A 20919-nucleotide genomic window follows, 5' to 3' on the forward strand; every position below is an offset into this window, starting at 1 on the left:
GTGGGGAGAGGCCAAGGAGTTCGAACAGGCACTTCTGAGCCTGCAGGGCCGGGAGGTGCTTCCTGGGCCCCCAAGAGTGCAGGGATGCCCAGCTCTGGAGCTGTGGCTGGGTGGCTGCAGCTGCACCCATGGAGTGAGGGACTCCTGGCCCACGAACTTGGTAGGAGGCAGGGTTCCCACCTGTTGCCAGCCCTGACAGGCTCCATGGAGTGCATAGTTCCAGCTGTGCTTTTCTCATCCTGGCAGCAGCCACTCCCAATGGGTGGCCACCATCATCAATAGGAATCCTAAATGTTATACTATTAAAAAGAAAGAAAGAGTCTTCAGCTATTTAATTCTAATTTGAATTTGCTACAGAATTTATTCTGTTTTGATCTGAGCAATGTGAAAGTCTCTGAAGATAAATTAATTATATAATTGGAGAGAGGACTGAATGGAGCAGGAATGTTTTGAAGTAAGTCTGGTCCAGTAGTGAAGACAAACCCCAATTTATGAACAGGCAGAATTCCAAATTCCCTTTTGTAAATTGGCCGGTTAGCAGTTGCAATAGTTTGCTCCACAGAAACCTCACTGTGAATAGTGATGATGTGCCCAGATACCTTGAAAAAGCCAATTCTCTATAAAATATGACAAATTAGACACAAAAACAAGTTTGACCACGTGTAGCTTTTTTTTTTTTTTTTTTTTTTTTTTTTTTTTTTTTTTTTTTTTTTTGACAAAACTCATGCTTTGCAGCACTTCAGGACACCAGGTATAGAGCCAACTTAGGTGGATTTCCATGAGCTGGAAGAAATCCGTGTTCCCCACTCTTAAAAAGGCTGTAGCAACTGTTGCATGCAGATTCAGGTTTTAAAAATTCTTGATGTGTGAGGAAGGACTAGGACATATTAGTGGTGGCAGAGAGGTCCCTAGGCATTCCAGCTGTGAAGAGAAAGGGGAATTCTCTCAGTGCTTATATGCAGTTGATTCCCAGTTATAGTTTTGTAAAATATATCTGTAAATCAGGGGTTTCAGACTGACTCGTATATATCAAATAGGTGAATTTAAATTTCCACTATCTCTGTAATAAAGACAAACATCATGACAATGTAATTACAAGGTTTTGTGTTCTGAGATAAAGTATAAATGAAAAAGAGATAAATATTACAAACACCCTTAGACATCATTTCCTTCATGCATTCACATGCACATTTAGGAAGTCCTTATTTTTATTTATTTATTTTTTTTTTTTTTTGAGATGGAGTCTTGCTCTGTCACCCAGGCTGGAGTGCAGTGGTACGATCTTGGCTCACTCCAACCTCTGCCTCCTGGGTGCAAGTGATTCTTTTGCCTCAGCCTCCCAAGTAGCTGCGATTACAGGCATCGGCCACCACACCCAGCTAATTTTTGTATTTTTAGTAGAGATGGGGTTTCACCATATTGGCCAGGCTGGTCTCAAACTCCTGACCTCGTGATCCACCTGCTTCGGCCTCCTGAAGTGCTGGGATTACAGGCGTGAGCCACCAGGCCCGGTGAGTAAGTCCTTATTAAGTACCTCCCATACTTTTCATATGTTCAGTAAAATGCCAAGCCCTGGAGATACAGAAGCAAGTAAACTTGGCAACTCATAGTGTAAAATAAACAGAATAATTAGTTAAAAAATAATTAACAATGTAGTATTTGGACCAAAGAAGTCACTTACACAGTTGTGAATTCTTCTAAGGAGCTCTTATTTTCTCCATATCAATTATTATTCCAAAATATAAATTATATATTAACTTCTTATTTATTTGTCTCCTCATTTGAAAATGAGTCCCTTGGGGCAGGGAAAAAAATGAACTATCCTTCTCACACATTTACAGGGAAATTATGAAGAATGAGTGTTGTTTACCAGGCTGTCAGGGAGAATAGCACAGACAAAGTGAGGAATAGAAAGAAAAAAGAAAGACTGTCTCACATGCTTTCACATGCTTTATCTCACTGAGTCATTGTAGAAGAGTGACAGTAACAACAATAATAATAATGGAAAATAATAGCAAATATTGCCACAGGGCTGACCATGTCCCAGACGCTGCTATTGATCATGTTGGGTACATTCACACATACAATTTTTACGTGTCTGTGTATTGGTGCTTTTATAGTCCTGTTTTACAGGAAGATGACCCTGAAGTAAGGCAGATATTATGCAACTTGCCAAAGGTCACATGGCTGGTAGGGGCAGGATCCAGGATTTGAACCCAGATAGTCTGGTAGGAGATTAGGCTGAAAAGGTCAGACAGGAACTATATCAAAAAGGGCATAAATTTCATGCTAAGGAATCTGTCTTTGGCTTGAGATAATGGGGAACCACTGATGGGGGATTTCTGCAAGCGATCTACATGATCGGAAAGAGTGTTCTGGAGGAGTGAAGGATGGACTTGAGACAGAAGAGGAATGGAAACAAGGAGAGGAGGATAGTGGTTACTGCGGTAGTTCACGGAAGAAATAATGAGTCTAAATTAGGACTGTGGTGAAGGAGGAGAAAGAAAAAGAAAGAGTTCAAATTATTGAATAGACATAAGCCCCAGGAAGGTGAAATATTCTACCAAATTACACTCCTAATAGCCAAGTTTGAGTCTGTACATTGCACTGCCACCTTACCCACATTGAATGATTAGCATTGTTTCTGATTCCAGTTATTGACTTGTTGGAGATATTAATTTTTTCATATTTAGAGACTATTTGTATGTAGGCAAATTTTTCTTTGCCTATTTTTTTCCATCATTTTCCTTTTGATATTTAAAATTTCTGGATTATTTTATGTGGCCCTACACATGACTCTGGTAGAGGCACTCTGATCTCATCTCCTGTACCTTAGCTCTGTGGGAAAAATGAACCTGACCAGCAATTGACTCCCTCCTAAAAGGTGATGGAAACGTAGGCAGTATCTTAATTAAAATCATAAGTTTTGCTGATAAAGATAAAAAATGTATCTGTGATATACTTAGTTTAATGTTCCCATTGAATGCCCAAGTGGATTGAACTATGCCAGGAGAATGCAGAATTGTTAGTGATGCTTAAAACCGTGGACATAGACAAGATCACCAAGGAAGAATATACAGAGTTAGAATGGAAAAGTAAAGAGCCTCATTTAGATGCCCTGGAGATGCCCATTTACAGATTTAGAGGGTGAGATCCATAAGAGGGTGAGACAAGGGTGAGAGTGGGAGAAGAAGACCCAGCAAGGAAAACCAGAATTAATGATTAGACAGATGTGGTGGGGGTGGAAATGGGAACAAATACTAATGTTTATGCAGAAAAAAATGAATTTTCCAGACAAAGAGAGTAGTGGAGAGACACTGAGGACAGAATAAGAGGAAGAATAAATACAACCTTTGTATGTATCCATCAGGTAGCCTTTGGTGAGTTTAGCCAGAGATTTCATGGATTATTAAGGATGAGACTGGATTTCCTTTATGTTGAGACGTGAGCAAAATAACAAGAACTGAAGTCCTCAAGCATACAATATTTTTTGAAAAACTTTGCTGTTAATGAAAAGAGGCAAGAAGAAAGGTCACGATGGTTAATAGAAAGAAATGTAGGGTCAAGAATAGGCTAGGTTTTTAGAATGAAGAAAACGCGAATATTTTCATTGTGGGAAGGGGGAGACTAAGCATGAGTGGCTCTTTGCAAATATAGGAGATGAAGCAAATTTGGAAGAGATGTAAGAGAATGGGATTCAAAGAATAGATAGAGCAACTATGCTTGGATAGAATAAAACATATAAAGAAAGATGAATCATTTTTTGAGTTCAGAGCAATTGAGCAAATATGTATTAAAAGGCTAAGTGTGAGGCCACTGTTTTCAGCTGCTTGAATTTCACCCACACAAAGATTATTAATCCCCATTTATGCCCATAAGAAGCTTATAGTCCAGTGGAGAGGTTGGTGATTGGGGTATGGGAAAGACAATGGGGATGCTTCTGACGGATGTGATATATTTTCTATAAAGTGGGCAGTAAAGTCATCTCCCTTGAAAGTGAGGGCAACTGGGATTGGGAAAGAGACTTGAGAATGTGAGAAAGATTCAGCAATTCTGGTGACAGTAAGGAGTAAAGAAATGGGTCAGGGGCAAGTAGCAGGATTACTGAAGGGTCTAAAAACCCAGAAGAGGTTAGAAACTGTTTACTTGAAATGTCATCAATCTTTAAGCCTGTGTGATTTCTGCCAACACTCTCCTGGAGAAAGTGAGTGTGTGTGCTTTAATCCAGATTTACAAATGAGCATTTGCAATGTGGAATGGGTATAATAGAAAAGAAAAAGAGAAAAAGGGACTTTATTAAGAGACAGTTGAAGTGATAAAACATGTATTCCAGGCTGAGCAGGGAAAGAACTGATACAGATGCCTGACAGTAATGGATAAAGGAGAAAATATAGAGACAGGAGCTCTTGATAGATTTGAAGTGCTGGTGCCATTAGTAGTAAAGGAGTGAGAGATAGAAACAGAGAATCATATTAAGAATATAGAAAATAGGGTTAAGGATCAAGGATTGGGTAGCTCAAGTAAAGTAGAAATACAGGCTATTATAAGAAATAAAAAGGAAAATAAAATAACTCATATTTATTGTGTATCTGTTTTGTTTTAGCCACTGAAGATGATAAGCTTAAGACACTGAAAGCTTGGAAGGTGGCTGAATTATTTTTTTGATGCCAAAGTCACCCAGGACAATGGCAGGATGTTGAGAAAAAGAGAAAGACTGTAACATATGACAAGTGTTGTAATGAGTAACAGAGAATGAGCTGGCCCTATCCATAGCAGCAGCAAATTGTGTGTATGACAAGGGACACAATACAAATAATAAGACTTGAAGGAAGAGGAGCTTTTGCAAGGGATTGAAAAACTTCAATTATCTAGAATTGAATCTAGTACTTACTTTATGTCTCTGTGTCACATTTTGGTAATATCACATTGGACTTCAAGAACTCCAAATGTGCCTTCTTTCCCTGTAGTACACAACCCAGGAAAATCATTTTTTTTGGCTTTTTTTAATAATTATTATACTTTGAGTTCTGGGGTACATGTGCAGAACGTGCAGGTTTGTTACATAGGTATACATGTGCCATAGTGGTTTGCTGTACCCATCAACCCATCATCCACATTAGGAAAATCAGTTTTTACTTCAGAATACTTCAGCAGAGTGGTATAATTGAGGTAAGAAGTGGGTGTCACCTAAGGCCAGATGGTAAAGAAAGAGTTGAGAGTAGATGAATAAATTAGCTATTGCTGAATAACAATGGATTTCAAACATCTAAAAGTATACATTAGTAAGGATTTATTTAATGTATGTGTCTCTGATGGATGGGGTTGGCTTATCTATGCTGGACTTGGCTCAATCAACTTACATAGGATATCCTTGTACCATATGTATATTATCCTCCCCCTTAGACAGAGAATGATAGACCTATGGTACAAGGTACATATGCTACAAGTACGCTCTTCTCAGGGCAGTGCCAGAGGTGCAAGGGAACAGTAGCCCAGTGGAAAAAGTATATGTTGTGCTTCTGCTGCTTTATATATGACCACTAAGGTCTCATTATCCAAAGCAAGTCAGACAGACAAGTCCAATATCAATGGAGTGAAGAAGTATGCCACTCCCACAGGAGTAAAATAAATAAATGAATAATCAGGTATACCATAGAAGGGGAGTTTGATTATGGTCAACTGTAGTTCTGGAGGGTGCAAGTAAAATTAGGAACATAAAGGAGGTTCAGAGGTAAAAAGAGAATGCACAAAGAAGATGTTCTAATCAGAATTGAGAGAAGGATTCAGAGGTGCACAAATTTTTCAAAGCAATGTGCTCAATGTGGACTGTAGAGGAGAGGAATGATTGGAGTTAACTGTGCTGATGGTTCCCATTGGAATTCTGTTGAAAAGTTCTTTTGGAGAGTTGTTTTTAGGCAGTTTGCTCACCAGGATGAAAGGATATTTCCCAAGTTTCCAAATATTAACTGATAATGACACATCAAAAATATCAATACAATATGAAAGTAATCTGTAATCCTTCAAGATTTTAGTCATGCTGTACTTCTCCCCCTAAGTGTGTCTGGATTATTTAATAGACTCTGGTTGTCTAAATTTATGCTGATGGCTGAGGTACAAACTGAGATGGAAGGTTGGATCTGCCCATAAAATAATTTCATGGATTATTTGGTATCTATGTGAATTCTAATTATGGTTTCAACTGCCTCCAAGAAAAGGCATATCTTACTTTAATGCACTTCACTTTATTGCACTTTGCAGTTTTTTTAAATAAATTAAAGGTTTGTGATGACCCTGTGATGAACATATCTATCAGGGCCACTTTTCCAACAGCATGTACTTACTTTATGTCTCTGTGTCACATTTTGGTAATATCACAATATTGAAAACTTTTCCATTATTTTTATAACTATTATGTTCATCTGTGATCAGTGATCTGTGATATTACTACTGTAATTGTTTAAATGTACCCCAAACCACATCATAAAAGTTGACAAACTAAATTGATAAATGTTCTGTGTGGACAAACAAAAAGACAGCAGTAACCTCTGCAGACTTAAATGTCCATGTCTGACAGCTTTGAAGAGAGCAGTGGTTCTCCCAGCACGCAGCTGGAGATCTGAGAACAGGTAGACTGCCTCCTCAAGTGGGTCCCTGACCCCTGACCCCCGAGCAGCCTAACTGGGAGGCACCCCCCAGTAGGGGCAGACTGACACCTCACACGGCCGGGTACTCCTCTGAGACAAAACTTCCAGAGGAACGATCAGACAGCAGCATTCGCGGCTCATGAAAATCCGCTGTTCTGCAGCCACCACTGCTGATACCCAGGCAAACAGGGTCTGGAGTGGACCTCTAGCAAACTACAACAGACCTGCAGCTGAGGGTCCTGTCTGTTAGAAGGAAAACTAACAAACAGAAAGGACATACACACCAAAAACCCATCTGTACATCACCCTCATCAAAGACCAAAAGTAGATAAAACCACAAAGATGGGGAAAAAACAGAGCAGAAAAACTGGAAACTCTAAAAAAGCAGAGCACCTCTCCTCCTCCAAAGGAACGCAGTTCCTCACCAGCAACGGAACAAAGCTGGACGGAGAATGACTTTGACGAGTTGAGAGAAGAAGGCTTCAGACGATCAAACTACTCCAAGCTACAGGAGGAAATTCAAACCAAAGGCAAAAAAGTTAAAAACTTTGAAAAAAAGTAAATGAATGTATAACTAGAATAACCAATACAGAGAAGTGCTTAAAGGAGCTGATGGAGCTGAAAGCCAAGGCTCGAGAACTACATGAAGAATGCAGAAGCCTCAGGAGCCGATGTGATCAACTGGAAGAAAGGGATGAAAGGGACGGAAGATGAAATGAATGAAATGAAGTGAGAAGGGAAGTTTAGAGAAAAAAGAATAAAAAGAAATGAGCAAAGCCTCCAAGAAATATGGGACTATGTGAAAAGACCAAATCTACGTCTGATTGGTGTACCTGAAAGTGACGGGGAGAATGGAACCAAGTTGGAAAACACTCTACAGGATATTATCCAGGAGAACTTCCCCAATCTAGCAAGGCAGGCCAACATTCAGATTCAGGAAATACAGAGAACGCCACAAAGATACTCCTCGAGAAGAGCAACTCTAAGACACATAATTGTCAGATTCACCAAAGTTGAAATGAAGGAAAAAATGTTAAGGGCAGCCAGAGAGAAAGGTTGGGTTACCCACAAAGGGAAGCCCATCAGACTAACAGCGGATCTCTCGGCAGAAACTCTACAAGCCAGAAGACAGTGGGGGCCAATATTCAACATTCTTAAAAGAATTTTCAACCCAGAATTTCATATCCAGCCAAACTAAGCTTCATAAGTGAAGGAGAAATAAAATCCTTTACAGACAAACAAATGCTGAGAGATTTTGTCAACCCCAGGCCTGACCTAAAAGAGCTCTTGAAGGAAGCACTAAACATGGAAAGGAACAACCGGTACCAGCCACTGCAAAAACACGCCAAATTGTAAAGACCATCAAGGCTAGGAAGAAACTGCATCAACTAACGAGTAAAATAACCAGCTAACATCATAATGACAGGATCAAATTCACACATAACATTATTGACTTTAAATGTAAATGGACTAAATGCTCCAATTAAAAGACACAGACTGGCAAATTGGATAGAGTCAAGACCCGTCAGTGTGCTGTATTCAGGAAACCCATCTCACATGCAGAGACACACATAGGCTCAAAATAAAAGGATGGAGGATGATCTACCAAGCAAATGGAAAACAAAAAAAGGCAGGGGTTGCAATCCTAGTCTCTGGTAAAACAGACTTTAAACCAACAAAGATCCAAAGAGACAAAGAAGGCCATTACATAATGGTAAAGGGTTCAATTCAACAAAAAGAGCTAACTATCCTAAATATATATGCACCCAATACAGGAGCATCCAGATTCATAAAGCAAGTCCTGAGTGACCTACAAAGCGACTTAGACTCCCACACAAAAATAATGGGAGACTTTAATACCCCACTGTCAATATTAAACAGATCAACGAGACAGACAGTTAACAAGGATACCCAGGAATTGAACTCAGCTCTGCACCAAGCACACCTAATAGACATCTACAGAACTCTCCACCCCAAATCAACAGAATATACATTTTTTTCAGCACCACACCACACCTATTCCAAAACTGACCACATACTTGGAAGTAAAGCTCTCCTCAGCAAATGTAAAACAACAGAAATTATAACAAACTGTCTCTCAGACCACAGTGCAATCAAACTAGAACTCAGGATTAAGAAACTCACTCAGAACCCCTCAACTACATGGAAACTGAACAACCTGCTCCTGAATGCTACTGGGTACATAACGAAATGAAGGCAGAAATAAAGATATTATTTGAAACCAACGAAAACAAAGACACAACATACCAGAATCTCTGGGACACATTCAAAGCAGTGTGTAGAGGGAAATTTATAGCACTAAATGCCCACAAGAGAAAGCAGGAAAGTTCCAAAATTGACACCCTAACATCACAATTAAAAGAACTAGAAAAGCAAGAGCAAACACATTCAAAAGCTAGCAGAAGGCAAGAAATAACTAAAATCAGAGCAGAACTGAAGGAAATAGAGACACAAAAAACCCTTCAAAAAAGTAATGAATCCAGGAGCTGGTTTTTTGAAAGGATCAACAAAATTGATAGACTGCTAGCAAGACTAATAAAGAAGAAAAGAGAGAAGAATCAAATAGACACAATAAAAAGTGATAAAGGGGATATCACCACTGATCCCACAGAAATACAAACTACCATCAGAGAATACTACAAACACCTCTATGCAAATAAACTAGAAAATCTAGAAGAAATGGATAAATTCCTCAACACATACACCCTCCCAAGACTAAACCAGGAAGAAGTTGAATCTCTGAATAGACCAATAAGAGGCTTTGAAATTGTGGCAATAATCAATAGCTTACCAATCAAAAAGAGTCAGGGACCAGATGGATTCACAGCTGAATTCTACCAGAGGTACAAGGAGGAAATGGTACCATTCCTTCTGAAACTATTCCAATCAATAGAAAAAGAGGGAATCCTCCCTAACTCATTTTATGAGGCCAGCATCATCCTGATACCAAAGCCGGGCAGAGACACAACCAAAAAAGAGAATTTTAGACCAATATCCTTGATGAACATTGATGCAAAAATCCTCAATAAAATACTGGCAAACCGAATCTAGCAGCACATCAAAAAGCTTATCCACCATGATCAAGTGGGCTTCATCCCTGGGATGCAAGGCTGGTTCAATATATGCAAATCAATAAATGGAATCCAGCATATAAACAGAACCAAAGACAAAAACCACATGATTATCTCAATAGATACAGAAAAGGCCTTTGACAATATTCAACACCACTTCATGCTAAAAACTCTCAATAAATTAGGTATTGATGGGATGTATCTCAAAATAATAAGAGCTATCTATGACAAACCCACAGCCAATATCATACTGAATGGGCAAAAACTGGAAGCATTCCCTTTGAAAACGGGCACAAGACAGGGATGCCCTCTCTCACCACTCCTATTCAACATAGTGTTGGAAGTTCTGGCCAGGGCAATTAGGCAGGAGAAGGAAATAAAGGGTATTCAATTAGGAAAAGAGGAAGTCAAATTGTCCCTGTTTGCAGATTACATGATTGTATATCTAGAAAACTCCATCGTCTCAGCCCAAAATCTCCTTAAGCTGATAAGCAACTTCAGCAAAGTCTCAGGATACAAAATCAACGTGCAAAAATCACAAGCATTCTTATACACCAATAACAGACAAACAGAGAGCCAAATCATGAGTGAACTCCCATTCACAATTGCTTCAAAGACAATAAAATACCTAGGAATCCAACTTACAAGGGATATGAAGGACCTCTTCAAGGAGAACTACAAACCACATCTCAATGAAATAAAAGAAGATACAAACAAATGGAAGAACATTCCATGCTCATGGGTAGGAAGAATCAATATCGTGAAAATGGCCATACTGCCCAAGGTAGTTTATAGATTCAATGCCATCCCCATGAAGCTACCAATGACTTTCTTCACAGAATTGGAAAAAATCTACTTTAAAGTTCATATGGAACCAAAAAAGAGCCCGCATCACCAAGTCAATCCTAAGCCAAAAGAACAAAGCTGGAGGCATCATGCTACCTGACTTCAAACTATACTAGAAGGCTACAGTAACCAAAACATCATGGTACTGGTACCAAAACAGAGATATACATCAATGGAACAGAACAGAGCCCTCAGAAATAACGCCGCATATCTACAACTATCTGATCTTTCACGAACCTGAGAAAAACAAGCAATGGGGAAAGGATTCCCTATTTAATAAATGGTGCTGGGAAAACTGGCTAGCCATATGTAGAAAGCTGAAACTGGATCCCTTCCTTACACCATATACAAAAATCAATTCAAGATGGATTAAAGACTTAAACGTTAGACCTAAAACCATAAAAACCCTAGAAGAAAACCTAGGCATTACCATTCAGGACATAGGCATGGGCAAGGACTTCATGTCTAAAACACCAAAAGCAATGGCAACAAAAGCCAAAATTGACAAATGGGATCTAATGAAACTAAAGAGCTTCTGCACAGCAAAAGAAACTACCATCAGATTGAACAGGCAACCTACAAAATGGGAGAAAATTTTCGCAACCTACTCATCTGACAAAGGGCTAATATCCAGAATCTACAATGAACTCAAACAAATTTACAAGAAAAAAACAAACAACCCCATCAACAAGTGGGCAAAGGACATGAACAGACACTTCTCAAAAGAAGACATGTATGCAGCCAAAAGACACATGAAAAAATGCTCATCATCACTGGCCATCAGAGAAATGCAAATCAAAACCACAATGAGATACCATCTCACACCAGTTAGAATGGCAATCATTAAAAAGTCAGGAAACAACAGGTGCTGGAGAGGATGTGGAGAAATAGGAACACTTTTACACTGTTGTGGGACTGTATACTAGTTCAGCCATTGTGGAAGGCAGTGTGGTGATTCCTCAGGGATCTAGAACTAGAAATACCATTTGACCCCGCCATCCCATTACTGGGTATATACCCAAAGGACTATAAATCATGCTGCTATAAAGACACATGCACACGTATGTTTATTGCGGCAGTATTCACAATAGCAAAGACTTGGAACCAACCCAAATGTCCAACAATGATAGACTGGATTAAGAAAATGTGGCACATATACACCATGGAATACTATGCAGCCGTAAAAAATGAGGAGTTCTTGTCCTTTGTAGAGACATGGATGAAATTGGAAATCATCATTCTCAGTAAACTATCGCAAGAACTAAAAACCAAACACCGCATATTCTCACTCATAGGTGGGAATTGAACAATGAGAACACATGGACACAGGAAGGGGAACATCACACTCTGGGGACTGTTGTGGGGTGAGGGGATGGGGGAGAGATAGCATTAGGAGATATACCTAATGCTAAATGACGAGTTAATGGGTGCAGCACACCAGCATGGCACATGTATACATATGTAACTAACCTGCACATTGTGCACATGTACCCTAAAACTTAAAGTATAATAATAATAAAATTAGAAAAAAAAAATGTTCTGTGTGTTCTAACTGTTCCACTGACCAGCCATTCCCCATCTCTTTCTTTCTCCTCATGCCTTCCTATTCCCTGAAGTATGCTAATATTAAAATTAGGCCAGTTAATAACCCTACAAAGGCTTCTAAGTGTTCCAGTGAAAGGAAGAGTTGCTTGTCTCTCACTGTAATTCAAAACCTAGAAATGATTAAGCTTAGTGAGAAAGGCATATTGAAAGCCAAGAGAGGCTGAAAGTCACATCTCCTGCAACAGTTAGCCAAGTTGTGAAAGCAAAGAGATAGTCCTTGAAGGAAATTCAAAGTGTTACTCTAGGGAACACAGAAATGATAAGAAAGCAAAACAGCCTTAATGCTGATATGGAGAAAGTTTCAGTGGTCTGGGGAGAAGATCAAACCAGCCACAACATTCCCTCAGGCTCAAACCTAATCAAGAACAAAGTCTTAACTCTCTTCAATTCTGTGAAGGCTGAGAAAGGTGAGGAAACTGCAGAAAAAATTTTCTAACTAGCAGAAGTTGGTTCATGAGGTTTAAGGAAATAATCTATCTCTATAATGTAAAAGTACAAGGTGAAGCAACAAATTCTGATGTAGAAGCTGCAGCCAATTATCCAGAAGATCTAGTTAAGATCATTGATGAAGGTACATGAAACAACAGATTTTCAATGGAGATTAAACAGCCTTATAATGGAAGAATATGCCATCTAGAAGTTCAATAGCAAGAGAGGAGAAGTCAAGACCTGGCTTTCAAACTTCAAAGGACAGGCTGACTCTCTTGTTAGCGTCTTAAGCTAGTGGCTTTAAGTTGAAGCCAACGCTCATTTTCCACTCTAAAAATACTAGGGACCTTAAGAACTATGATGTATTTACTTAGCCTGTTTTCTATAAAGTTTGAACAACAAAGCCTGAATGACAGCATATCTGTTTATAACATCATGTACTGAATATTTTAAACCTATTGTTGAGACTTACTACTCAGAAAAAGAGTCCTTTCAAAATATCACTGCTGATTGACAATACACCCAAGAGCTCTGATGGAGATGTACAAGGAGATTAATGTTGTTTACATGCCTGCTAATATAACATTCATCCTGGAGTCCATGGATCAGGGAGTAATTTTGACTGTTACATCTTATTATTTAAGAAATACATTTCAGGCTGCGAAAAGTGTGGCTCATGTGTGTAATCCCAGCACTTTGGGAGGCTGAGTTAGAAGGATCACTTGAAGCCAGAAGTTTGAGACCAGCCTGGGCAACAAAGCAAGATTGTTTCTACAAAATATAAAAAATAGTAGCCAGGTGTAGTGGTGCATGCTTGTAGTCCCAGTGACTTGGGATACTGAGGTGGGAGGAACACTCAAGAGTACCAGGCAGCTGTGATGGTGACACTGCACTCCAGCCTGGGTGACAGAGGGAGACCTTATCTCTGAAAAAAAAAAAAATCATTTTATAAGTTTAGCTGCCATAGATAGTGATTTCTCTGATGAATATGAGAAAAGTAAATTGAAGAAAGCCTCTGGAAAGGATTCACCACTCCAGATGCCATTTAGAACATTCATAATTCATGGGAGGAGGTCCAAATATCAACATTAACATGACAGTTTGGAAAAAGTTGACTCCAACCCTCGGGGGTGACTTTGAAGGCCTCAAGGCTTCAGTGGAGGAAGTCACTGCTGATATGGTAGATATAGCAAGAGAACTAGAATTTAAAGTGGAGCCTGAAGATGTGACTGAATTGCTGCAATCTCAGGATCAAATTTTAATGGATAAAGAGTTGCTTCTTATAGATAAGCAAAGAAAGTGGTTTATTGAGATGGAATCTTCTCCTGGTGAAGATGCTATGAACATTATTTAAATGACAACAAATAATTTAAAATATTTTGTAAACTTAGTTGATAAAGCAGCAGCAAGATTTGGGAAGATTGATACCCAATTTTGAAAGAAGTTCTATTGGCAAAATGCTATCAAACATCATTGCATGCTTCAGAGAAATCTTACATGAACGGGAAAAGTCAATTGATATGGCAAACATCATTGTTGTCTTATTTTTAAAAATTGCCACAACCACCCCAGCTTTCATGAACCACCACTCCGATAAGTCAGCCATTAATGTCAAAACAAGACCCTCCACCAGTGAAAAGATTATGACTTGCTCAAGCCTGAGATCATTGTTAGCATCTTTTAATAATAAATTATTTTTAGTTACGGTATTACATTGTTTTTATAGACATAATGCTATTGCATACTTTGTAGACTACAGAAGAGTCTACAAACATAACTTTTATGTGCACTTTGAAACCAAAAACTTCATGTGACTCGCTTTATTGCAATATGTACTTTATTGTGGTCTGGAACTAAACCCCCAGTATCTCCAAGGTATTCGTGCACTGATTTGGGAATTAAATAAGGTCTTCTACTTAGCTACCTGATTGCTTACAAAATTAAGAAAATAAAAAGCATCTTTGCAACATTTTGTTTGATAATTCTTGCACTGATTTGAAAGGAATTTTAACACAATTGTGGATTATTTTTAAAAAATTAAGATGAACCGATAGTAAATACCTGAGAACCTTTGGCTCACCAAATTTGCAGCTCTGCAACTGCAAACATTCTTCACTGTGAAAGTCCTCCACAGAGATTATCATATTTCTCTTCTCCCCTTTCCAAATACATATATATTTAGTATGTTAACTATCTTTAAATATAGTCTATTTGCTATATCAATATTAAAAATTTTAAAATACCAAGACGGTATGAAACAAATTTGAATCAAAATAATTTTTACATTTGCTGTCTGATCTGTGCAGTGGTGGTTAGGCTTGTAGCTTTGATAGAGGGAGAACTGTTAGCATGTGTCACCTGTGTATTATAATTACAAAATGCCAGAAGGAGAGTCTTGAATTTTTCAACGGGCCTTAATGACTCCCAAGACATTGGGTTGTAGCATGGATCTTGTTGAGAGAATATAAACTCAGTGTGACAGGAAAATAATCATCTAGCTAGAATGTAGAGAAGTGAAAAATACTTAACATTCACTCTAAATTGTTTGAATGGTCAATAGGGAATTTAATTTTATAGAAGGTATTTTTAAAAATCATTCAACCTGACAACATCATAGTCAAAGGATGGAAGGAGGGATGGAGATACAGAAATATATTATTTAAGTTATATTTATAAAGAGCACAGACCTATTCATTCTCTTTCTCTGAGCAAAAAGGCTCAGAAATGATGTCCCAAAGGCATATAAGCTGGAACAAATTAAGCCATGAATGACAATAAAAACATAGTAGAAAACTATAATTGCATCATTTAAATTATTCAGAAAAAGAATGCTAAAAACTTAATAATGTCACCATGTAGCATAATGACAATGTGTGAAATGTTAATCCTATGTGATTTTTGAAACAAATTTTCTGATATGAAAGTAATGCAAATACTGTTCAAATTTTGGGAAAGGTATTAAAAAAGAAAATGAAAATAAGAGTTAAAATCCAAAAATTAAAAGTTAAAAATTCTATACTGTTTCCTAGTATTTTGTTTTTAATTATTGTTGACTGACTATAAAAGCAATGAGTTCCTTATAGGAATACAATATAGTCTAAAATAAGCCTTATCTATAATTCATCCGGCAGATAACAACTGTTAGCATTTTGAGATATATGTGAATTTGCAATAATTTAAGCATGCATTTTTATCCAAAACTTACAACATCTACTATTTTATTCACTTGCAGCTTTATTAACAATAAATTTTGAACATTTTGTGTCATTAAATATTCTTATTATCCCCCATTTTAGTGATTGCATAGATTTCCATTACATTTCAGACATAATGTGTTGAGAAAATGTACTTTTAATGAGAAGTACTGAGATGAAGATGAGGGAGCATGCACATTAATACTTTTCTAGGTAAAGTCTGGGTTCATTAAAGGTTTTCATGGATATTTTCAAGAAATTTTCATTACAATTTTACCAGATTTTCCTCTTGTCTACAGCTCATGGTTGGGTCTCTTTCTCTGCAACTACAGCTTGCCAATCTTTGCAAACTATAATATCTTTGCCAAAGAGATAGAAAATTAGAGCTTATTACTTAAAACTCATTTTCTCTCTCTTTCTCTCTTTCTTTTTACTGATAGGTGATAGATGCACATATTTTAAGGGTACATGTGAGTGATATTTTGATATTTGATATATTCATATAATGGTCAATAACCAAATCAGAATAATTGGAATGTCCATCACCTGAAACAGTTATCTATTCTTTATCCTGTGAACATTCAAATTATTCTCTATTAGTTATTTTGAAATGTAATATAGATCATTTTTGCTATAGTCACTGTACTGATTTATCAAACACTATATCTTGTTTCTTCTATCCAACTGTATCTTTGTATTCATTAATCAATCTATCTTCATTCCCTTCTCATTCCTACCCTTCCCTTCCACTGGTAATCACTGATTTACTCTCTAACTTCATAAAGTCCACTTTCATAGTGATACTGGAGGAGGGCAGGGAAGTGCTGGGTAGAGAAAATCGGGTCCCTGGCTAGGGCTCCACTCCTGGGCCTGTGCCAGCGGACCTAGGTGAGGACAGGCATTTCTGTTTTCGTGTCGAAATGTTGCATTTCCCAAGACCACCCTGGTCCGCCACGCCCCCATCCTGTGCGTATAAAAACCTTGAGACCTTACCGGGCATGCGCAGAAGCGGCTGGACGTCAGGAGGACTACACCAGCGGAAGACCACACAAGCGGCTGGACATTGAGAGGATGTCCAGAAGAGCATCTCGGCAGAAGAGCATACTAACTGGCACCAGCAGGCCGTCAGGCCACTGACCAGTGGAACTACATGGAGTTTGGCTGGGGCGGTCAGAGGAGAGTCAGGGTCTCTGAGAGGTCCCACTCCAGGGAAAAACCACCTTCCCATTCCATCTCCCTTCTTTTGCTGAGAGCTACCTCCACTCATTAAAACCTTGCATTCATTCTCCAAGCCCACGTGTGATCCAATTCTTCCCGTACACCAAAGCAAGAACCCCGAGATACAGAAAGCCCTCTGTCTTTGTGATAAGAAAGGGGTCTAATTGAGCTGACTAACACAAGCCGCCTATGGATGGCAAAACTAAGAGAGTAGCCTGTAACACACGCCCACTGGGGATTCAGGAGCTGTAAACATTCAACCTTAGATGCTGCTGTGGAGTCAGAGCCCCACAACCTGCCCATCTGCATGCTTCCCCTAGAGGTCTGAGCAGCGGGGCACTGAAGAAGCAAGCCGCTTCCCCTGTCGCACGCGAGGGGGACAAGTGAACTTTTCCAGTTTCAAGTGGGGCTTGTCTAGGATTGCAGAAGGTGAGTGTGAACCAATGCGAAATTGTCGGGTATGCCTCTCTAACAAAACCCTGCCACCTTTCTCTTTCCTGAGGGTAAGAGGCTCTGTTTCCCTTCAAGGAGTTTTAAACTGCCCTAATCAGGCTGATCAAAATCCCACACTTCCCTCTTTTCTCTCTCTCAGGGTTTGAAATCGCCCTGATCTCTTCCTTTGTAATGTTAAAAGTTTTGCTACAGGCTATGGCAAAGTTACTAAGTAAAAAGAGCATTTTGCGGCCGGGCGCGGTGGCTCACGCCTGTAATCCCAGCACTTTGGGAGCCAAGGCGGGCGGATCAGGTCAGGAGATTGAGACTATCCTGTGAATGGTGAAACACCGTCTCTACTAAAAATACAAAAAATTAGCCGGGCATAGTGGCGGGCGCCTATAGTCCCAGCTACAGGGGAGGCTGAGGCTGGAGAATGGCGTGAACCCGGGAGGCGGAGCTTGCAGTGAGCCGAGATCGCGCCACTGCACTCCAGCCTGGGGGACAGAGCGAGACTCCGTCTCAAAAAAAAAAAAAAAAAAAAAAAAAGAAAAAAAAAAAGCATTTGGCTTAGCCACCAAAGATGCAAATCAGACCAATTATGCCCATCTCTAACTTTACCATCCACCTAGGTAAGGGTACTCTTGCCAAATCCCAAAACAAGAGACTAAAAAGCAACCATGTATGCCTCCACCTCGACAGCCGCAGGCACGCAAGGCTCAGGACACCTCTCCTTATCTTTTCCCCTCCCAGCTTGGGCAACTGGGCGCGCCTGCAGCAGGCAAAGGCCAAACCAAACAGCCACGTGCCCGGGTGGGAGAAAGCCACAGCTGTAGCCGCCATTCCACAGGGCCAACAGACGGCTGCTTCTCACCCACTGTGCCAACGGGCACAGTGGGTTAAGGAATTCAACCTGGTCTGAACCAGGGAAAAGATATAAGGATTAAAGGGGCCTACTTTCACTGAGCAAGAAGTTCTTCCCCCAGGGTTTCCCCACTTTGCCCCTTAAACTGTTTTTCTCTCTTTTTTTTTTCGTTTTCTAAATGAGAGGACTCCCCAGCTACCAGCACTCTGTTTCTGACAGGGAAGTTAACGGAGGAGCAACCCCTGCTGGCTGATAACTGCAAATTTGGCAGGGCACTTGTGACACTAAACAGATACAAGCAGCCTCTAAAATTACCTTTTCAATCTCAAACTCGATTCAAAGCTTCAGGCTGAGGGACTAGGAAGAAAAATCAGGTCTGAAGGATCCAAAGCCAGGCAAGAGGCGCTGAAGAAGCCAGCCACTCCCCCGTCACATGCTCTGTGAGGGGGACAAGGGAACTTTTCCCATTTCAATAGTTCCTACATATGAGTGAGAACATGTGACATATGTCTTTCTGTGCTTGGCTTATTTTACTTAACATAATGACCTCCAATCCCATCCATACTGCTGCAAATGACAAGATTTCATTCATTTTTTTGGCTTAATCATATTCCATTGTGTATATATACCACAGTTTCTTTATCCATTCACCTGTTGATTGACGCTTAGGTTGATTCTATATCTTGACTATTGTGAATAGTGTTGTAATAAAAATGTGAGAGCAGATATCTCTTCAATATATTAATTCTCTTTCTTTTGGATATATACCCAGTAGTGGGATTGCTAGGTCGTATGGTAGTACTATTTATAGATTTTTCAGGAACCTACATACTGTTTCCCAAAGTGACTGTACTAATTTATATTCCTAACAACAGTGTACACGCATTACCTTTTCTTCACATCCTCACCAACATTAATTATTTCTTGTCTTTTTGATAAAAGTCATTTTATCTGGGGTGAAATGATATTTCATTGTGGTTTTGATTTGCATTTCTCTGAGATTAGTGATTTTGAGCATTTTTTTTCCCATAGACTTTTTGTCATTTGTATGTCTTCCTTTGAGAAATGTTTATTAAGGTCTTTTGCTCATTTAAAATAGGATTTTTTTGTGAGTTTTTTTTGTGTTACTTATATATTATTATTATTAATCCCTTGTCAGATGAATAGTTTGCAAATATTTTCTCGCACTCCTTGGGTTGTCTCTTCACTTTGCTGATTGTTTCTCCTGTAGTGCAGATGCTTTTTAGCTTGATTTAATCCCATTTGCCTATTTTTGCTTTTGTTGCTGGTGCTTTTGCGGTCTTACGAAAAAAAATCTGTGCCCAGACCAATGTCTTGGATTATTTTCCCAATGTTTTCTTCTAATAGTTTCATGTCTTAGATTTAATTCTCGAATCCATTTTGATTTTATTTTTGTATGTGGTGAGAGATAGGGGTCAAGTCTCATTCTTTTGCAGGTGATTATCTAGTTTTCCTGACACCATTTATTGAAGAGACTGTCCTTTCCTCAAGGCATGTTCTTGGTGACTTTGTTGAAAATGAGTTGGTTGTAAATGCATAGATTTATTTTTGGGTTCTGTATTGTGTTCCACTGAACTATGTTTCTGTTTTTCTGTCAGCACCATGCTGTTTTGGTTACTACAGCACTGTATATTTTGAATTCAGGTAGTGTGATGCCTCCAGCCTTTCCTTTTGCTCAGGATTTATTTGATTATTTGAGGTCTTTTGTGGTTTCATGTACATTTTTAGAATGTTTCCTCTATTTCTGTGAAGAATGGCTTTGTATAGATTAGTTTGGATAGTACTGATATTTTAACAATATTCTTCCAATCCATGAGCTTGGAACATCATACCATTTTTGCATCCTCTTCAATTTTTTTTCATCAGAGTTTTATAATTTTGCTTGTAGAAATCTGAAGCTTCATATATTTTGTAGCTATTGTAAATAGGATCACATTCTTGATTTATTTTTCAGATTGCTTCCTGTTGGTCTATAGAAATGCTACTGATTTTCATATGTTGATTTTGTATTCTGTAACTTTACTGAATTCATTTATTCATTCTAACAGTTTTTGGTAAAGTATTCAGGGTTTTCTCAAAATAAGGTCATGTCATCTGCAAACAAAGCTAATTTGACTTTTTCCTTTCCAATTTGAATGCTCTTTCATTCTCTTGTCAGAGAGCTCTGGCTAGAACTGAGATTTGCACTAATTCTTACTTAGACATTTACTGCAATTTTCTGGTGAGCAATCTGGACCTGCAGTTTTCTTTGTGGTAAGTTTTTTTTTTTTAATTTATAAATTTATTTTTTAAAACAGTTTAGGACGCTTCAGATTTTTCATTTTTTCTTATGCCTGTTTTGGTAGTTGTATTTTTCTTACAATACTGTAAAAAATTTTTTTCTAACAACTATGTAAGTATTATGTTGAACAAAAGTGGTGCAAGTGAGCATCCTTATCTTGTTCCAGATCTTAGAATAAAGGCTTACAATTTTTCCCTATTCTGTGTGATATTAGCTGAAGGTTTGTCATATATAGTTTTTATTGTTTTGAGGTATGTTCCTTCTATACCCTGTTTGTTGAGTGGGTTTTTTT

General features: G+C 38.7%; 1 long non-coding RNA gene across 1 annotated transcript; it reads right to left on the minus strand.

Moving 5' to 3' along the window:
• Nucleotides 1–673: 673 nt before the first annotated feature.
• Nucleotides 674–18308, minus strand: LOC129047804 (uncharacterized). Its single transcript, XR_008509561.2, has 3 exons — nt 18155–18308; nt 16804–16971; nt 674–921 (listed from the first exon to the last, which is right to left on the minus strand). It is a non-coding gene; the product is annotated as an uncharacterized LOC129047804 (long non-coding RNA).
• Nucleotides 18309–20919: the final 2611 nt, after the last annotated feature.

Source organism: Pongo abelii, chromosome 13, assembly GCF_028885655.2.
Source record: "Pongo abelii isolate AG06213 chromosome 13, NHGRI_mPonAbe1-v2.0_pri, whole genome shotgun sequence".
NCBI lineage: Eukaryota > Metazoa > Chordata > Mammalia > Primates > Hominidae > Pongo > Pongo abelii.